The following is a 20,575-nucleotide window of genomic DNA, read 5'->3' as shown; positions in this document are numbered from 1 at the left end:
ACCTCTGACCCCGAGCTACATGAGACTTTGACAGCTTCCACTGAATTTACTGAATTCACCAGCACGAACCCACATGACATTTACAAATTAACTCAGTCAATCAAATCTGGTTCCCCTTTGGATCCCTGTCACCCATCCATACTCAATAAAATCCCAGACATTATTTCAATGCCATTGGCACGAATCTGTAACAGTATGTTTGCCACTGGTTCTTACCCTACCATTTGGAAAAACACCATTATTAGGCCGCTTCTTAAAAAACCTTCCCTAGATCCTACACTACCCTCCAGTTATCGTCCCATTGCATCTCTGCCGTTTCCTGCCAAGATTTTTGAATCGGTCATGAACAAACAACTTTCTGACTACATTCATACCAACGACTTGCTAGATGAAACCCAGTTTGGTTTCCGGCAAGGTCACGGAACAGAGACTGCCCTGATCAAGGCGGCAGACGAAATCAGGGCCACAATGGATAAGGGTGGACAAGCTGTCCTGATACTGTTGGACCTGTCGGCGGCTTTCGACACGGTCGATCACGTAACTTTGGTCGGCCGTGTCGAGGCCATCGGCATTAAACATAAAGCTAGGGACCTCATTGCATCATTCTTGGCGGATCGTAGCCAAGCGGTCAAGCTGGGCACTTTCACATCACCCACATTCAGCCTTCCCTGTGGAGTCCCTCAGGGTTCCTCGCTAAGTCCGACCCTTTTTAATATCTATGTCTCGGACTTAGCGAGGGTTATAAAGGAGCATAACATCAACTTGACAACTTACGCTGATGATACTCAGCTGGTGCTGTCTATTCACAAAGATGGACCTACGGTCGCAGCAAACTTCAAGAATGGTATGAGGGCCATTAGCAGTTGGATGGCCTCCAACTGCTTAAAACTTAACTCTGCTAAGACAGAAGTTATGCTCTTTGGAAACATTCAACCTGAGTGGTCCCCTTCGTGGTGGCCAGAGGAATTAGGATCCCCACCACAACCTGTCAGTAAAGTTAGAAATCTGGGAGTGATATTCGACAACAAGCTCCTTTTCCATCATCATGCGAATTCGGTAGTGTCATCCTCCTTTAACATCCTAAGGAAGATAAAGAAACTACTACCGTATCTTCCCACAGCTATGGGAAAAACACTCATATCCACACTGGTGTTTTCTCGCATCGATTACTGCAACTCCCTTTTCCTCAATGCTCAAAAAAAGGTTATCTCCAAATTGCAACTAATACAAAACGCCTCTGCTAGAGTCTTACTAGGTATTCCCAAACACAGCTCTGTCTCTAGACATCTCGACCAACTGCACTGGCTTCCAGCCAGAAGTCGCACGAAGTTCAAGACCCTTTGTATTGTCTACAAGGCAATAAATAACATGGGACCTAGATTTCTGAGAAGTTCTTTTAAACCTCTGCCAACCCCTAGAACGTTGCGCTCCAACACGGCTCACATGCTTCAGATTCCCAGAACAAGGAAAGTGACCTGGGGAGACAGATGTTTCACCATAGCAGCGGCGAAATTGTGGAACTCTCTTCCGCTCAATATAAAGACCAGTCCATCTTTGATTGTCTTTAGAAGGCAGCTAAAGACATGGCTGTTTTCTCAATGACACTCTTGTGGATCACTTTAGTCACTGTTTCTCTGTTTACTATCTGGTTAGTGTCTTTTAGCTGTTAGCGCCGAGACACCCATGGGTATTTGGAGCGCTTTAAAAATTGCCAAAAATAAATAAATAAATAAATTCAGTGCTGTGTTTAGCTAGCTGTGAAATTTGTAGCTGTTCATATATACCATGTGTTATTCATTAGTGCTTATGCATGACTTATATATGTATCAGGAAAACTGTATTTCACTTACTTTTAGTGTTTTTGATCTTTACTTTGAAGAAATGTGTCCTTGTGTCCTTGTGTCGGTTTTCTTCGAGGTTGTTCAACTTTTTGTTAGATGGAGTCCTTAAACAAAGAATAGTATGTGTGAAAATGTGTGACACATAATTTTTGAGGAGAGTGATTTTCATGTTTTCTTCACATGCATGAGGTATCATATTGAAGTTTATTTTACCACTTTCTCTGCACTTTATTTATAGCAGTACTTATGTAAAGACAGAAATGCAATTTTGGCCTCTGGATTCCTCTGTCCTTTGTGTATTGTAGCATTTACATGTATCTGGGATAGCAAATGACAACTCTACAGTTTCCTGCACTTTCACTACTTTAGCACTTACCAGGAGAAGCAATAGTAATTTAAGCTTCTAGAGTATCCTGCACTTTCACTACTGTTGCACTTACCAGGAGTTGGAATAGTAATTTATACCTCTAGAAAATCTAGCACTTTCCCTACTGTAGCACTTAGTCGGAGTTAGAATAGTAATTTACACCTCTAGAGTATCCTGCACTTTCCCTACTGTTGCACTTTCCAGGAGTTGGAATAGTAATTTACACCTCTAGACTATCCAGCACTTTCCTTACTGTTGCACTTACCAGGAGTTGGAATAGTAATTTACACCTGTAGACTATCCAGCACTTTCCCTACTGTAGCACTTAGTCGGAGTTGGAATAGTAATTTACACCTGTAGAGTATCCTGCACTTTCCCTACTGTTGCACTTACCAGGAGTTGGAATAGTAATTTAGGCCTCTTGACTATCCAGCACTTTCCCTACTGTAGCACTTAGTCGGAATTGGAATAGTGATTTATACCTTTAAACTATCCAGCACTTTCCCTACTGTAGCACTTAGTCGGAGTTGGAATAGTAATTTAGGCCTCTAGACTATCCTGCACTTTCCCTGCTGTTGCACTTTCCAGGGGTTGGAATAGTAATTTACGCCTCTTTAATATCCTGCACTTTGCCTACTGTAGCACTTACTAGGAGTTGTGATAGTAATTTACACTTGTACATTTCACAAAACTTTATTCAGTGCTGTGTTTAGCTAGCTGTGAAATTTGTAGCTGTTCATATATACCATGTGTTATTCATTAGTGCTTATGCATGACTTATATATGTATCAGGAAAACTGTATTTCACTTACTATTAGTGTTTTTGATCTTTACTTTGAAGAAATGTGTCCTTGTGTCCTTGTGTCGGTTTTCTTCGAGGTTGTTCAACTTTTGGTTAGATGGAGTCCTTAAACAAAGAAAAGTATGTGTGAAAATGTGTGACACATAATTTTTGAGGAGAGTGATTTTCATGTTTTCTTCACATGCATGAGGTATCATATTGAAGTTTACTTTACCACTTTCTCTGCACTTTATTTATAGCAGTACTTATGTAAAGACAGAAATGCAATTTTGGCCTCTGGATTCCTCTGTCCTTTGTGTATTGTAGCATTTACATGTATCTGGGATAGCAAATGACAACTCTACAGTTTCCTGCACTTTCACTACTTTAGCACTTACCAGGAGAAGCAATAGTAATTTAAGCTTCTAGAGTATCCTGCACTTTCACTACTGTTGCACTTACCAGGAGTTGGAATAGTAATTTATACCTCTAGAAAATCTAGCACTTTCCCTACTGTAGCACTTAGTCGGAGTTAGAATAGTAATTTACACCTCTAGACTATCCAGCACTTTCCCTACTGTTGCACTTTCCAGGAGTTGGAATAGTAATTTACACCTCTAGACTATCCAGCACTTTCCCTACTGTTGCACTTACCAGGAGTTGGAATAATAATTTACACCTGTAGACTATCCAGCACTTTCCCTACTGTAGCACTTAGTCGGAGTTGGAATAGTAATTTACACCTGTAGACTATCCAGCACTTTCCCTACTGTTGCACTTTCCAGGAGTTGGAATAGTAATTTAGACCTTTTGACTATCCAGCACTTTCCCTACTGTAGCACTTAGTCGGAGTTGGAATAGTAATTTACGCCTGTAGACTATCCAGTACTTTCCCTACTGTTGCACTTACCAGGAGTTGGAATACTAATTTATACCTGTAGACTATCCAGCACTTTCCCTACTGTAGCACTTAGTCGGAGTTGGAATAGTAATTTACACCTGTAGAGTATCCTGCACTTTCCCTACTGTTGCACTTACCAGGAGTTGGAATAGTAATTTAGGCCTCTTGACTATCCAGCACTTTCCCTACTGTAGCACTTAGTCGGAGTTGGAATAGTGATTTATACCTTTAAACTATCCAGCACTTTCCCTACTGTAGCATTTAGTTGGAGTTGGAATAGTAATTTAGGCCTCTAGACTATCCTGCACTTTCCCTGCTGTTGCACTTTCCAGGGGTTGGAATAGTAATTTACGCCTCTTTAATATCCTGCACTTTGCCTACTGTAGCACTTACTAGGAGTTGTGATAGTAATTTACACTTGTACATTTCACAAAACTTTATTCAGTGCTGTGTTTAGCTAGAGGTGAAATTTGTAGCTGTTCATATATACCATGTGTTATTCATTAGTGCTTATGCATGACTTATATATGTATCAGGAAAACTGTATTTCACTTACTATTAGTGTTTTTGATCTTTACTTTGAAGAAATGTGTCCTTGTGTGCTTGTTTCGGTTTTCTTTGAGGTTGTTCAACTTTTGGTTAGATGGAGTCCTTAAACAAAGAAAAATATGTGTGAAAATGTGTGACACATAATTTTTGAGGAGAGTGATTTTCATGTTTTCTTCACAGGCATGAGGTATCATATTGAAGTTTACTTTACCACTTTCTCTGCACTTTATTTATAACAGTACTTATGTAAAGATAGAAATGCAATTTTGGCCTCTGGATTCCTCAGTCCTTTGTGTATTGTAGCATTTACATGTATTTGGGATAGCAAATGACAACTCTACAGTTTCCTGCACTTTCACTACTGTAGCACTTACCAGGAGTTGCAATAGTAATTTAAGCTTCTAGAGTATCCTGCACTTTCACTACTGTTGCACTTACCAGGAGTTGGAATAGTAATTTATACCTCTAGAAAATCTAGCACTTTCCCTACTGTAGCACTTAGTCGGAGTTGGAATAGTAATTTACACCTCTAGAGTATCCTGCACTTTCCCTACTGTTGCACTTTCCAGGAGTTGGAAAAGAAATTTTCACCTCTAGACTATCCAGCACTTTCCCTACTGTTGCACTTACCAGGAGTTGGAATAGTAATTTACACCTCTAGAGTATCCTGCACTTTCCCTACTGTTGCACTTTCCAGGAGTTGGAATAGTAATTTACATCTGTTGAGTATCCTGCACTTTCCCTACTGTAGCACTTACCAGGAGTTGGAATAGTAATTTAGGCCTCTTGTCTATCCTCCACTTTCCCTACTGTAGCACTTAACAGGAGTTGAAATAGGAATTTAGGCCTGGTCAATACCCTGTACTTTCACTATTGTAGCACTTACTAGGAGTTGGAATACTAATTTACACTCCTACATTTTTCGAAACTTTTTTGAGTGTTGTGTTTACCTTCAGGTGAAATATGTAGCTGTTCTTTTATACTATGTGGTATTCATTAGTATTTATGCATGACTTATATATGTATAATGAAAACAGTTTTATACTTACTATTAGTTATTGAAGTTTGCTTTTTAGAAATGTGTCCTTGTAATTGTAGTCGGTTTTTTTCGAGGTTGTTCTACGTTTGAGTAGATGGAGTCCTTAGAAAAGAAAAGTATGTGTGAAAATGTGTGACACATAATTTCTGACGAGAGTGATTAACATGTTTTCTTCATATGATGCGCTATTATATTGAAGCATACTTTAGCACTTTCTCTGCACTTTATTTATAGCTGCATTTTTCATACTGTAGCACTGTACTACATTTTTTTTCCTTGCTGCAATTACCTAGAGTTGGTAGATGTATAAGGATTTTGATATCACTAGCATTATTTACTGTTTATGTAGAATTAATACATCTATTTCGAAATCTGTTTTTCACTTACTTTTCGGTTTGGTTTTTTGAATAGTAGAAATGTGTTCTTCCACTTGCTGTACGATTTATTTCTTACTTGGATTGGTGTGTTTTTCTGAAACATTTTAAAAAACAAATAATATTTTTTTTTAACCCGTGTAAACTGATTTATTTTTTGCCTTTGAATTGCAGTGTTTAGTTTTATTTGAAATATTTGGATTACCTTTTAAATAGGTGTTGAAAATGTTTTTCAGTCCAGTTATGAATCGAGATATAATTTATATGTAGTATCTCTGTCAGGAAAAAAAATTGTAAAGCTTACTCCTAATGCGGCGTTTTACATTTAATAAATAATAAACTAATTTTCATAGAAATAATGATGTACCTTATTTTATTTTTCGAAAACGGGTCGCTTTCAAAAATGAATGAAATATACAGGGCTTTCGTTTGTAACCGTTCTGAATAGATTTCTGAGAGAAATATAATAAATAACCAAAATATTAATGCTATTGTATTATATTAAAATCACGTTTTATTCTTGAAATTATTTATTAAAAATTTATGTTTTACTTTATATTGGACGTATTTTTAAAACATGTCATTATTGTTTATTTATTTTTATTTATTCACAGAAATATTTTTCTTACATTTCCATAAAAAAATATAGTTAATATTAATATAGTAGTTATTTATTTAACATGACTATTATTTATGGTGTTATCGTTTTCCGAACACTTTACTTACTTGAAAATAGTTGGTATTCGTACTATTATGTAGATTAAGAACTATCGATGGGATGACAGGGTGAAAAGTTCACAGAGTGGAATCTCACGTCTGCTCTCTCGGGTAGTTGAGGATCAACTAATTTCAAAATGGTGTCTCACTACTATTTATAAGTTTGGTGTAGTATCACAAAAATAATTGTAAAAATATGCGCTGGAAATCGTTTTAAATTTTACATTTATTTCTCTGAGAACATATAATTTAAAAATCCATTAAAAGACGTTTATATCCCGTTATGTTTGCCGTTTTGGCATCCATTTTGGGTATTATGTTGTGGTATGAAATCATTGAAATAATAGTAGGACTCATTATTGTGATACTTATGCAAAATGGCGTCCATGAATCCTATATATATGTTTGTTTTATCCGAATACTTACATATCGTGTAAAAGAATAAGAATGAGTATATTTTTGATTAATAGAAAGGCAGTAAGTTAATTGTTTTCATTTTTACTTATCGAAATATTATTGAAAGTACTCGACTATGAATTTTAATACTCGAGTAATTATTTAATAAATAAATAAATGGTAATCGTAATAATATGCTAGTTTTTCATGCCGTTTTTTTAATATACTTACCCACCCAAAACCCCTATTTTCCCTGGATCCCGTTGGCAGGTTTTATTTTACAAAAGAAATAATACATATATATGTATATGTGAATTTTAAAAAAGCACGAGTGATAATTTATTAAATAATAAAGAAAATTAATACTCGAGTAATTATAAATAAATAAATAAATGGAATTCGTAATAATATGCTAGTTTTTTATGCCGTTTTTTAATACACTTACCCACCCAAAACCCCTATTTTTCCTGCATCCCGTTGCCAGGTTTTATTTTACAAAAGATATAAAAAATATATATTTATATGTGAATTTTAAAAAAGCACGAGTAATATTTTATTAAATAATAAAGAAAATTAATACTCGAGTAATTATTTAATAAATAAATAAATGGAAATCGTAATAATATGGTAGTTTTTCATGCCGTTTTTTAAAACACTTACCCACCCAAAACCCCTATTTTCCCTGCATCCCGTTGCCAGGTTTTATTTTACAAAAGATATAAAAAATATATATTTATATGTGAATTTTAAAAAAGCACGAGTAATATTTTATTAAATAATAAAGAAAATTAATACTCGAGTAATTATTTAATAAATAAATAAATGGAATTCGTAATAATATGGTAGTTTTTCATGCCGTTTTTTAAAACACTTACCCACCCAAAACCCCTATTTTCCCTGCATCCCGTGCCAGGTTTTATTTTACAAAGAAATTTTTTAATATATATTTGCGTTGTAATGGTACACGTTGTTAAATGTTGCGTTGTAATGGTATTTTTCCTATTAAAGTACTATTTTGCGTTGTAATAGTACTCGTTGTAAAAACATGCGTTGTAGTAGTATTAGCGTTGTAAAATCCGCGTTGTAACGGTATGCGTTGTAACAGTATGCGTTGTAACATCATATATCCAATGAATATGTGTGTGTTAATATAAATATAAGCTTTTTTAAAACGAATTTGACATGATTTAAAATGAATACGAGTAATGTTGCAATGAACATGATATTTATCAGAATGAATATGGCTTGCACTGAAAAAAAGTATGATTCACAGATATGTGGTAAAATGGATATGTCTTATGTTAACATTAAAATAAGAAGCATTAATATGAATGTGACATCTAGTGAAAGGAATATGTCACATGCTAAGATGAAAGTGACGTGTTGAAATGAATATGAGTCTCATTGGAATAAATGCAACTTGCTTGAAAATGAATATGACCAATGCTGAAATTAAAATGGTCCCCAGCAAAATAAATATGACATGCTTTAAAATTAATATGATAAACATTGAAATGCATATCACATATTTTGGAATGGATATGACTAACGTTAAAATTAATATAACAAGTGGTAATATTAATATCACATCCACTGAAATGAACATGGCATGAGTTAAAATGAATATAACATATATTAAAATCAATATAACATATGTTGAAATGAATATAAGCTTTATTGAAATTAAATTGACATGTTTTAAAATGAATATAAGTAAAGTTAAAATTAACATGACATTTATCAAAATGAATACGCTTGCATTGAAAGTAATATGCTATGCATTTACATGATCATTATATGTGTTAAAATGGATATGATTCATGTTAAAATTAATGTAAGATGCTCTAATAAGATTGAAACATCCATTGTAAGGAATATGACAAATGCTAAGATGAATATGACACGCATTGAAATGAATATGAGCCTCTTTAAAATTAATTCAACATGCCTTAAAATGAATATGACCCATGCCGAAATTATAATGAAACTTGGCAAAATGAATATGGTATGCTTTAAAATGGATATGATACACATCAAAATTAATATTGCATCTATTGAAATGGTTATGACCTATGTTGAAATGGTTAGGACCCATGTTAAAATTATTATGGCAGATACTCTGGAGCGATGCATCGTCAACGAGACCTCCAGGAGTTTACTGAGGTGCCCGCTGGACCAAGCCACCATCGTCGACAACAAACATGGCCTGCTGACGAAACCAGCATGACGTTGAGAGAAAAAGAACCAAAAAAGTGACTACGTCCAAAGGTAAAGTTTTGACCGGTCCAAACCCCCAAGTGCATCTGATCCGCTCTCCATTACAGTGGGCCTGAATTTTGACTTGGTCCTGGTCTGGTGCATCCAGATAGCTGCAGTTGGCACTTTTAACTTTTTGGTGCTAAAAAGCACAGTTTTACATTTAATCTTTGAAAATGTATGTCTCTGGCTTCCTACCTTGGATTTTTGTTATTTTGGTGTCATTTTAATCATAACAATATTTCCTATTTTAATAAATTGGTGTTGGATTTTTATTGTCGGTTTTGTCTTATTTATTTTGTGTATTGGTGTTTTTAAATGCTTTACACTCCTGTCTCCTAAGATAACTTTGATTGCTGGCAGCCAGCTACCAAGGGTTGAGCAGGGGAATAACTTATCAAGACCTTGACTGAGCCTTATATTGTGATTGTGGTGTTGATACTTATTTATCTGTATTTATTTATTTGAGCTTTATATAGCGCTGGCTAGTCCCGGAGGTATCAGAGTGCTTTACATAAGGTTCCACAAATTTACATCAGTTACAAGTTACATCGGTTACTAGAAAAATATTTCATGGACTTAGAATACAAAATAAATGGAGCTTAGAAGGGTAAGGGGGTGGGGTAAAAAGAAGGAGGGAGATAGGATGGAGAGACGAAGGAGACAGCCCATCTCCTCTATAACTATTAGGTAGTTCCAGCGGGCATCAGCCAAACAGCTAGGTCTCAACCGGAAAACAATTAAAGAGCTGAGAGGAGGGATAAATGTATCACAAAGGAGAAAGTGAGAGAAGTAAAGGGGTAGGAGGGAGAATACGACAGAGAGACGAAGGAAGTCTGCCTAAAGTCTCGCTGGGTAGGTGACGGCCGAATGGGTACTGCACAGCCCATCTTTCTTTAGCTATCTAGTAACTCCACCGGGCATCAGCCAAAAAGCTAGGTCTCTACGGTCAGGGGCCTCCCTTAGGGTGATTGTTTTTGTTCCCTGGCGACGATCTTCTGCAGGTGCCATTTTGTTGCACAACTTTGGGGTCAGGCGCGTTTCACAAAAAAGGCTCAGGGAGATTATTGATTTCAATTACCCTAAGAGTCTAAAGGAAGACAGTTCATTGATATGTAGCTTAATGTCAGTTCACCCCTTAAGAGAGGATTGTTCTGCCCTTATTGTCCTTTCTGGGCCCCAGTCTTGTGGTTGCTCCTTCCCTCCTGCACAATATTTACCTTGTACGCCGTCTCTGGCACTCGCTTTGGTATTGATGCCTGTATTGTGGCAGTAAGAAACAATTAGGGTCTGGCGTACAACACAGTAAGGCTACGCCTATCAAGGAATGAACAAAACAGTTTGCCAGTACTGTGAACTGAATTGACTGGATTACCTTTGAAGAGCTACCAATCGCTCTCTCAAGCTGACCTCTTTTTCCGTCACAACAAATTCAACCAAAATGACTTTCAGAATCAAGGTTTATTTGAATTCAGTATATAAATTTAATCTATTTTATATTTTTAGATTATGTTTTTTTGTCATTTGTTTTTTCAGATCGTCTTATTCACAAGATCATACAACATATACAATGAACAGTCAGTTGGGAGGAGAACCAATTGAAAGTTCCGGGGAAGGGACAATGGCACAATTAGAGCAACACTTAGACACTTAACGTACAGTTAGACACTAGACAACATATATAAGTGATACATAGAGATTAGGGTTGGTAGAGGCAAATGGCATTATTTACAACTTTATACAAAAAAGCAGCTGTAGTTATATTCCCCTAGATGCAAGTTGTTCATTGGAATAGGTAAAGCACATTGATACTTTTCTTGTCACTCAATATATGAGTAGTTTAAATAAAGTTTCAGCAAGAAATCAAGTTTTTTATATATAACGCCCACAATTGGCCTTCATATTCACAAAACAGCCATCATGCTGGCGCCACCATACATCTACCACCGTAATGATATACAAGTCAATAATTCATAGGTCGACGCGTTTCGAATCCTAATTAATTATGTAGGATTCTCTTCAGGACCAAACCAACTCAATCTGTGAAAAATAAGTAAGAAAAAACTTGTGTCAGTGAAAACTAAAGAAAGACTCTCATGTCACATTCAACATCCAACCGCTCTCAATAAATTACCTGTCATCCTTTCGACCTTTTTTATAAGCGTGATGAATTTACTGTAAAAAATCGAAACATTGTGTTTCAGTAAGTTGTTGTGCACATAAGTTAGTGAGAAACAGCTGCGTGGCGGTCGAATTCGTACTTACATGTTCCTTCGGAAGAAACCTCCCTCCTAATTACATATCCAATAGGTTGATTTTTGGTTTCACACGAGGGGTCGGGTTCGCCTCGTGAACTCAATCTAAAATTAAAAAACAACGGAGATAATTATTCCGTTGTGATCGCTAGACCGGTCTGATGAGCGAGTCAGAGAGCCCCAGAATGCGGTGCAACTCCGCTCGCGTTTCTTGGTTCGATCGCGGGTTCTGTTTACCTTGAGGCTTCATGATTCTCCTCCAATATGGGTCGCGAATGGTTTGGGAAGCGCGATACCAGTTGGGCGGAAGTCCCTCTATTTACTCCTATTCATTTCCGGTTTGCAGGTCAGGGGCTCATGGGATATGTAGTTTTTTAGTCTGGCGGAGTATTCCTGTGTTAGAAGTACATGTAAAAAGTCCCTTATGTAATGGGAACATATCTTCAGAGGCATATGCAGATCTTCATAGGCTATACAATTCTGACATTTCATTTAAACCTTGTGTGGCTGTATTAAATTTCAAAATTAACATAGCCTCACGTTGTCGCAATTTGGCCTCTACGTCTCCGCCCCTGGGGTCAGGGTCAATTTTCGAAATCACAGTCCATTTTAAATCTTGCTCACTGTGCAGTTGGTCCATCCAATGTTGTACTAATGGGGCAGTGACCACTTTCCTCTTTATCCGTGATTTATGTTGGGATAACCTTTGTCTTATTTCCTGATTTGTCTTTCCTATGTATAGCTTATCGCAGGGACATAGGATCCCGTACACCACATTTTTTGATTTGCAGTTGGTAAACTGGTCATGTTTCCAGGATATACCTGAATGTTGGAATAGATCTCCTTCCTGAGTGGAAGCACAGCAAAGACATGTGCCACATTTACGATGACCTTTAATGGGTGGTAAGTTGACATAGTCCCTTACTGTCACTGGTTTGGTTTTTGGAATCGCAGCTCTGACAATGTAATTCGCAATGCTTTTGTCCTTTTTGAAAGCAAATAAAGGATGTTGCGAAAATTGAGTGTCTAGATCTTTAATCAGGTGCCAATTCTGGTAGATCAATTTTTTTAGGAAATTCGATGTGGGACAATATGTTGACACACAGACAATCCGTGTCTGTTGTTGTTTCTGTCTTCTTTTTAGCAATTCCTCTCTAGGTGTACACCATGCTCTTTTGATGGATTGGTTTAACAGTTTCACCGGGTACCCCCGGTCTTGCAGTTTGTTTTTCAAAATGTTCGCATGGTGCATAAATTCATCTTTGAATGTGCAGTTTCTGCGGATGCGCAGAAACTGCCCTATCGGGAGGTTTTGCTTGAGACTCCTTGGGTGATTGCTCGAGAATTCTAGAGCTTTATTACGATCTGTGTCCTTCTTAAAAAGCGTTGTGACTAATCGTCCTTCTACACAATACACTTCGACGTCCAAAAAGGACATTCTTGTTCTTGATGTTTGTAGTGTAAATTTTATATCATTTGTCCTGTCGTTGATCCAGGTGTGAAATTCAACCAATTGTTCCTGCGATCCTGACCATTTGAAAAAAATATCGTCTATATATCTCACCCATCCTCCTATCCACTGGAGGAATGGGTTATTATTATAGACGAACATCTCTTCATATTGGCTCATGTACAGAATTGCCAATTCCGGGGCAAAAGGACAGCCCATGGCTACTCCTCTTGTTTGGAAATAAAATTCATCACCAAACTTAAAATAGTTTTTTGTGAGGGCCAGTTATGCCAGTTGTAATATGAAGTCTGTTGGAATTCTCATAGGGCTCTCTCGCTTGTTCAAAAAAATCTCCAGAACCTCCAAAGCCTGGTCCTGGGGGATTTGGGTGTACAGCGAGACTATGTCCATGCTTACTAATGTGTCCTGGTTCTCAATGAATGTCATTTGTTCCAGTTTTGACAAAAAATCAGTGGTATCCAGGATGAAGGATTTTACCGTCAAAATGAAAGGTTTCAGGAAAAAATCAATAAATTTGGAAACTGGTTCGAACAGCGAGTCACATCCAGAAATAATAGGTCTGCCCGGTGGATTATCTGCATTTTTGTGCACCTTGGGTAACACATAGAATAGCGGAGTCCGTGGGTGTTTATTAGATAAGAAATTGAATTCATTCTTCCCGAGGAATCCTTGGTCAAGTCCGGTTTTTAGTATCAATCCCAATTCATTTTGTAGATCCAATGTTGGATCCTTATTAATTTTCCGATAGCACGTGGAATCCGACAGTTGTCTGACCGCTTCTTGAATGTAATCTGTTGTTCCCCATACTACTATGGATCCGCCTTTGTCGGCCTGTTTTACTATAATGTTGTTATTTTGTTTAATAGTTTGTAGAGCCGACTTCTGATCTTGAGACAGATTCGGTTTGACATATCCGTTCCTTCGTTTCTCCTGTACAGCCAGAGCTGAGAGTACCGTTTTTTCAAAATATGTGACCTCTTTAGGCACTTTATGTGCTGGAGGGCAGAAGCTTGATTTTCTTTTAAAACCAGTGGTCTCCGTTTGAAGAGAGTTCTCTTTATCAGCAAAAAATGTGGTCAGTCGAATTTTCCGGCAGAATTCTATAAATTCAAGTTTTAGTCTCACGAAGTCAGTAAATCTTGATGGTACAAATGTGAGTCCCTTTTCAAGGACACTGATTTCCGATGGTGTTAGTGTCGTATTTGAGAGATTAAAAATGGAAGATTTTATATGGGATGTTAATTCTTGTAGTTTTGCCTTCGTGTTGACATTTCCCATGGCTGGTTGTATCTGGTTTTGCCCCGTGGTTTTTGTGCGTCCTGTCCTAAAAAAGTCTGTTGTTGCTGCTGATTTTGATAGTTTTGTTGATATTGTGGTTGATAATTCCTCTGGTACCCTCCTCTTTGATTGAATCTCGGGCGGGGGCCTGCTTGTTCAGAATCGCTGCCTCCGGACGAGGATGTTTCTGAAAATGTTAGAAACTTAGATCGAGATCTCCCTTGGTTGTCGTTCAGAAAGCGTCTTGCTTCTGGTCTAGAGTAAAACTCTTGTTGTAAATACGGATATGTTTTTTCGAATGTGAAATTCCGTTTATCCCTTTCAAAGTTATTGTCTTTCTGCTGGACTGTAAAATCTTTAAATTCCAGTATTTCTTTATCCACACGCTCGAGTAAAGCTTTACAATCCTGGATCAAGGGGTTGACTTTGATTTCTGCTTCTAATTTCTCAATCTCTTCGAGTTGTGCTTTCGATAAACGTTGTGCGGTTTCAATAGTTAACACCATCAGATCCCGGCTACATTTAGTCTCAATGTAGCTGAATCCTTTCTTATATATATTATCCTCGGTAAATATGACTGGTATATTCTTTACAATTAACCCAGATGGTATGGTTCCTGACCTCAGGTGTTGGAGCAAGTAGTGACCGTGCAAGTCCGTCCTTATTTGTTTCTTCTTCAAACGGATCAGTTTATCTGATTCATTACTAACTTGTGCCGTATTACTGAGAGTGGCGGAGCCAAATGTGGGGGGGTCCTTCAACAGTTTTTTAATGTGATCTTCGCTGTATGCGAAGGTCTGATCTTCTGACATAGTCCAAAGGGTGAGTACAAAATCTCCTTAAACTATAAGGTGTTCAGACATACACTCTCATTCTTCATACAAGAAATTCCAATAAGTGAAAAATTAGAAATTTGTGAAAAAACGAGTGAAACGTGAAAAGAAAAGTGACTCGACTATCTACCTCTCAATGAAAAACTCCAGACTCCTCTTAACAACTAGCCGCAGCCCAAGGCCTGTGGCAAACAATGGATTCGCAGATTTAAGACAATAGTCTTGTCTCAGAGGTGCCCCTCGCGAGCCGGCGCCCGCAAATTCACTAAGAAACAATTAGGGTCTGGCGTACAACACAGTAAGGCTACGCCTATCAAGGAATGAACAAAACAGTTTGCCAGTACTGTGAACTGAATTGACTGGATTACCTTTGAAGAGCTACCAATCGCTCTCTCAAGCTGACCTCTTTTTCCGTCACAACAAATTCAACCAAAATGACTTTCAGAATCAAGGTTTATTTGAATTCAGTATATAAATTTAATCTATTTTATATTTTTAGATTATGTTTTTTTGTCATTTGTTTTTTCAGATCGTCTTATTCACAAGATCATACAACATATACAATGAACAGTCAGTTGGGAGGAGAACCAATTGAAAGTTCCGGGGAAGGGACAATGGCACAATTAGAGCAACACTTAGACACTTAACGTACAGTTAGACACTAGACAACATATATAAGTGATACATAGAGACCGCCCAACTGGTATCGCGCTTCCCAAACCATTCGCGACCCATATTGGAGGAGAATCATGAAGCCTCAAGGTAAACAGAACCCGCGATCGAACCAAGAAACGCGAGCGGAGTTGCACCGCATTCTGGGGCTCTCTGACTCGCTCATCAGACCGGTCTAGCGATCACAACGGAATAATTATCTCCGTTGTTTTTTAATTTTAGATTGAGTTCACGAGGCGAACCCGACCCCTCGTGTGAAACCAAAAATCAACCTATTGGATATGTAATTAGGAGGGAGGTTTCTTCCGAAGGAACATGTAAGTACGAATTCGACCGCCACGCAGCTGTTTCTCACTAACTTATGTGCACAACAACTTACTGAAACACAATGTTTCGATTTTTTACAGTAAATTCATCACGCTTATAAAAAAGGTCGAAAGGATGACAGGTAATTTATTGAGAGCGGTTGGATGTTGAATGTGACATGAGAGTCTTTCTTTAGTTTTCACTGACACAAGTTTTTTCTTACTTATTTTTCACAGATTGAGTTGGTTTGGTCCTGAAGAGAATCCTACATAATTAATTAGGATTCGAAACGCGTCGACCTATGAATTATTGACTTGTATATCATTACGGTGGTAGATGTATGGTGGCGCCAGCATGATGGCTGTTTTGTGAATATGAAGGCCAATTGTGGGCGTTATATATAAAAAACTTGATTTCTTGCTGAAACTTTATTTAAACTACTCATATATTGAGTGACAAGAAAAGTATCAATGTGCTTTACCTATTCCAATGAACAACTTGCATCTAGGGGAATATAACTACAGCTGCTTTTTTGTATAAAGTTGTAAATAATGCCATTTGCCTCTACCAACCCTAATCTCTATGTATCACTTATATATGTTGTCTAGTGTCTAACTGTACGTTAAGTGTCTAAGTGTTGCTCTAATTGTGCCATTGTCCCTTCCCCGGAACTTTCAATTGGTTCTCCTCCCAACTGACTGTTCATTGTATATGTTGTATGATCTTGTGAATAAGACGATCTGAAAAAACAAATGACAAAAAAACATAATCTAAAAATATAAAATAGATTAAATTTATATACTGAATTCAAATAAACCTTGATTCTGAAAGTCATTTTGGTTGAATTTGTTGTGACGGAAAAAGAGGTCAGCTTGAGAGAGCGATTGGTAGCTCTTCAAAGGTAATCCAGTCAATTCAGTTCACAGTACTGGCAAACTGTTTTGTTCATTCCTGTATTGTGGCAGTGGCCGCCATTTTGAAGTCAGGCAGGCCGCTTGGGGGCTTTCGTACTCATTCAGGTGCCACAGGGGAGCCTCGGTCCTGTTGTCTCCAATGCCCCAGGTGCCGATGCTCACTGTAGTGTCTCAAAAGGGTGTCTTACAGGTAGTCTGGCCAGTAGTCTCTCAATTCACTCCTTCAGTCCATAGTATAGTAGTACTGAGTAGTACTAGCGCTAGGTACCTACTTGCACCTACTACCAAACCACCATTCAACAATCAAACACCCCAATCCATTTGGGGCCTTCCTTGGCAGGCCCCACACTGCAGCCAAGTAGGGAGAGAGTCTGTAGCATGCACACAGTTGGCATTGGAGGAGAGCCGTAGAAGGCTGGGTAGCCCAACACTCTATTGCACTGAACAATCCCTGCATCACTTCCCTTCAATACTGCCCACTAAAGATAAAGTTGTCCTGCAGAGGTTGACTAAATGGGGGATCCAATGACTAAGGAGCTATTCCATACCATCCAATTTTTGGGCTGCCCAAAAGCTGATTTGCTCCTGATGGGCAAATTCACCTACTTTTGCTTTCGGACATTGAGTAGAGAGCACTATGATCTGTTTCCTGAGGAGCTGCTAAAGCCAAGATATTAACCATGTACTTAAATCAGGTGTGCAATGTCTGTAGGGCGAAAAGGGCTTTAGCCCTTTCTTATGTCTCAGCCCGGGCTGCTGCAGCTCCAGCTGCTGGGGCAGATAAGTGCTAGAAGTACTGGCTTTAGGTGATTTCAATTATTTCTGTGCTGGATGAGACATCAAAATACTGGTGCTGCCGTTAGAAATCTGGTCAGCTGCCAACCCGAATCAGGAGACTGAAAGTTTGTTGCAGGATCAGCACTTCATTTATTTACTCCACTCTCAATCCCTGATAGATGCCATAATAGCAATAGTTTAGCTTATATCTGAAACCCTACGCCAGCCGTCAATAAAATGCTGAGTTACTCCAGGTGCCTGGGATTACATTCTGCATTCAGACAACTCACACCTCATCTTCACTCTTCACTTTTATGATTATCCTGCACTCACAGCAGTCACACAGTATGCACACTGCTCACCAGGCACTCAAACCCCTTCACCCTCCTCCTACCCTGCACTCACACTTGCACACCGCTCACCCTGCACGCACATGACACTCCACTCACTTTGCTCACCATAAACTCTTAGCGATCACACTGCACTCATGCTGTTGCCCTGCACTCATACCATTCACCCTCCTCCTAACCTGCACTCACACTTGCACGCCACTCACCCTGCACGCACATAACACTCCACTTACCTGTACTTTTCACAGCTCACCCTACACTCATAGCGATCACACTGAACTCACAATGTTACCCTGCACTCATGCTGTACATCCTTCTCTTACCCTTCACTCACACAAGCACACTGCTCACCCTGCACTCACAGTGACCACACTGCACTCCTGCTCCTTGCTATGAACTCACATCGTCCTCCCTCTACTTACCCTGTGGTCACATGAGCACACTGCTCACCCTGCACTCACAGTGATAACACTGCACTCACGCCACTCACCAATTACTCACGCTTTTCACCCTGCACTTAACACGAGCACACTACTCACCTTGCACTCATTTGACACTTCACTCACCTGTCACTGTCATGGCTCACTCTTCAATCTCACTCAAACAAGCACATCAATCACTATGCACTCATTCCTCTCACTCTGTTCTCTTACCTGCACCTAAACTCATCTGTCACATCAGTCACCCTGCAGTCACTCCTCTAACCCTCCTCTCGCACTCTCACATCGCTCACTGTGCACTAACAGGTACTCCTTTCATTCACAAATCTCACCGTTCACTCACATGGACACAGCACTCACCCTGCACTCACACCATGCAAATAAGCACAGCACCCACACCGCTCACCCTGCACTTCCTCTTCTCATCCTGTACTCACACAGACAAACCTCTCAGCGTGTTTTCCATATAGACAATCTGTTCCTCCTGCCTGCACACAGGGACAATAGTCTGCCTGAACTCGTTGGGACACACCACTCAGTCCGCAGTAACTCTTCTCACCATGCACTCACACATCACTCTCACAGACCACCCTTCATTCTCACCGCTCACACTTAACCACGCACAGGTACACCACTCACCCTGCATTTAGACCACTTACACCACCCTGCATTCACTCCTCTTACTCTGCACACACTCCTCTCACCCAACACATGAGCCCTACTGTCACATTGCATTTAGCTCACCCAACGCTCACATCTGCACATTTTTTACACTACACTCGCACCACTCACGCTGCACTCCCTCATACTATTCCCCATCCCCCAGCACTTAAATGAGCATACCTATTATTCTGCACATATAAACATGACACAACTCTCATGAATATAAACATATTTCTACAAAGGCACCCACAGAATACCTGCTCTTTCCAAAGTACTAAATGCCTACTAAATTCCGTCTTCAACAACAGGGCTGGTGCAAGAGGGGAGAGCGAACTGAGAATGTGGGAAGGCACAAGGGGTTAGCACACAATCCTCAATCCATAACCATATCCCAAAGATTCAGCCCTATGGCTGAGGCTTTGAGGTGTGATTAAGGATCATGTGACTCCTTCAGCTATTCCTGGCTTTCCATTCACCACAATGCTTCATTCCAGGACATGTGGTGTTTCTTTACATTGTAAGTTGGGTCTCAAAAACCCACACATGCAAAGTGTTACTGGATAAAATCCATGGTTGCCGAAGAAGTTAAGCATTTTATTAGATCAGTTGGATATTACATGTTAGAATGTAGATTAGTTATTTTCCTGTACTGTAACTGTTTGATCCACACGTGAAACCAAAAAATAAGTCCAGCTATTTTAAGGAAGTGCACTTTTCATTCACATCATACTTGTAACAAACATTGGCAAGGCAATATAATATTATTTTTGGATAGGGTGTAGAGAATATGTTTTTATTAGGCTTCATTTAAAGGAAAGGAAGGTATAGCAGAAGCAGCCGAGCAAGCTTATCTAACACAATAAAAGCAGATTGACTAATGAAAGTGTGAGTGGGAGTGTGTCTGTGTGTGAGTGTGACAGAGTACATATGTAGGAGAGAGTGCAAGACAGAATGAGAATGTGAGAGAATCTGTGAGTGTATATGTGTTATGTGTGCAAGTGTGCTTCTGGAGGTTATTCTTGCCTTATTGACAAGGGCACTAACAGCATATGGATGGGAGGTGTTACCTATGGCAAACTGCAGGCCCTGATATGCATCTATTAAGACACCATCATTGGCTGAGGGAACTTGAACTGTCTAAGTGAGAAAGCCACTAGCCCAGTCATACCCAGCGGCAGGGGCACAGAAAACATGCCTTCACACCTGGCTAAAGACCTCGACATGATGCATGTGATTCTTAGCATATGGGGTGGGTCCATAGCAAAATGTTGGAACTGATATTTGAGGTAACTCTTGTTATAAGATTTCCTGTACTCATTTTATGTGGGGTGTCAATGAAAAAATGCTGACCCATGTATGGAGTGAATTTTATGGTACCCCTGACATGACATGAAA

The sequence above is a fragment of the Lissotriton vulgaris genome, chromosome 2_1 (genome assembly GCF_964263255.1).
Source record: "Lissotriton vulgaris chromosome 2_1, aLisVul1.2, whole genome shotgun sequence".
Lineage (NCBI taxonomy): Eukaryota > Metazoa > Chordata > Amphibia > Caudata > Salamandridae > Lissotriton > Lissotriton vulgaris.
Note: the sequence above shows the minus strand (reverse complement) of the source record.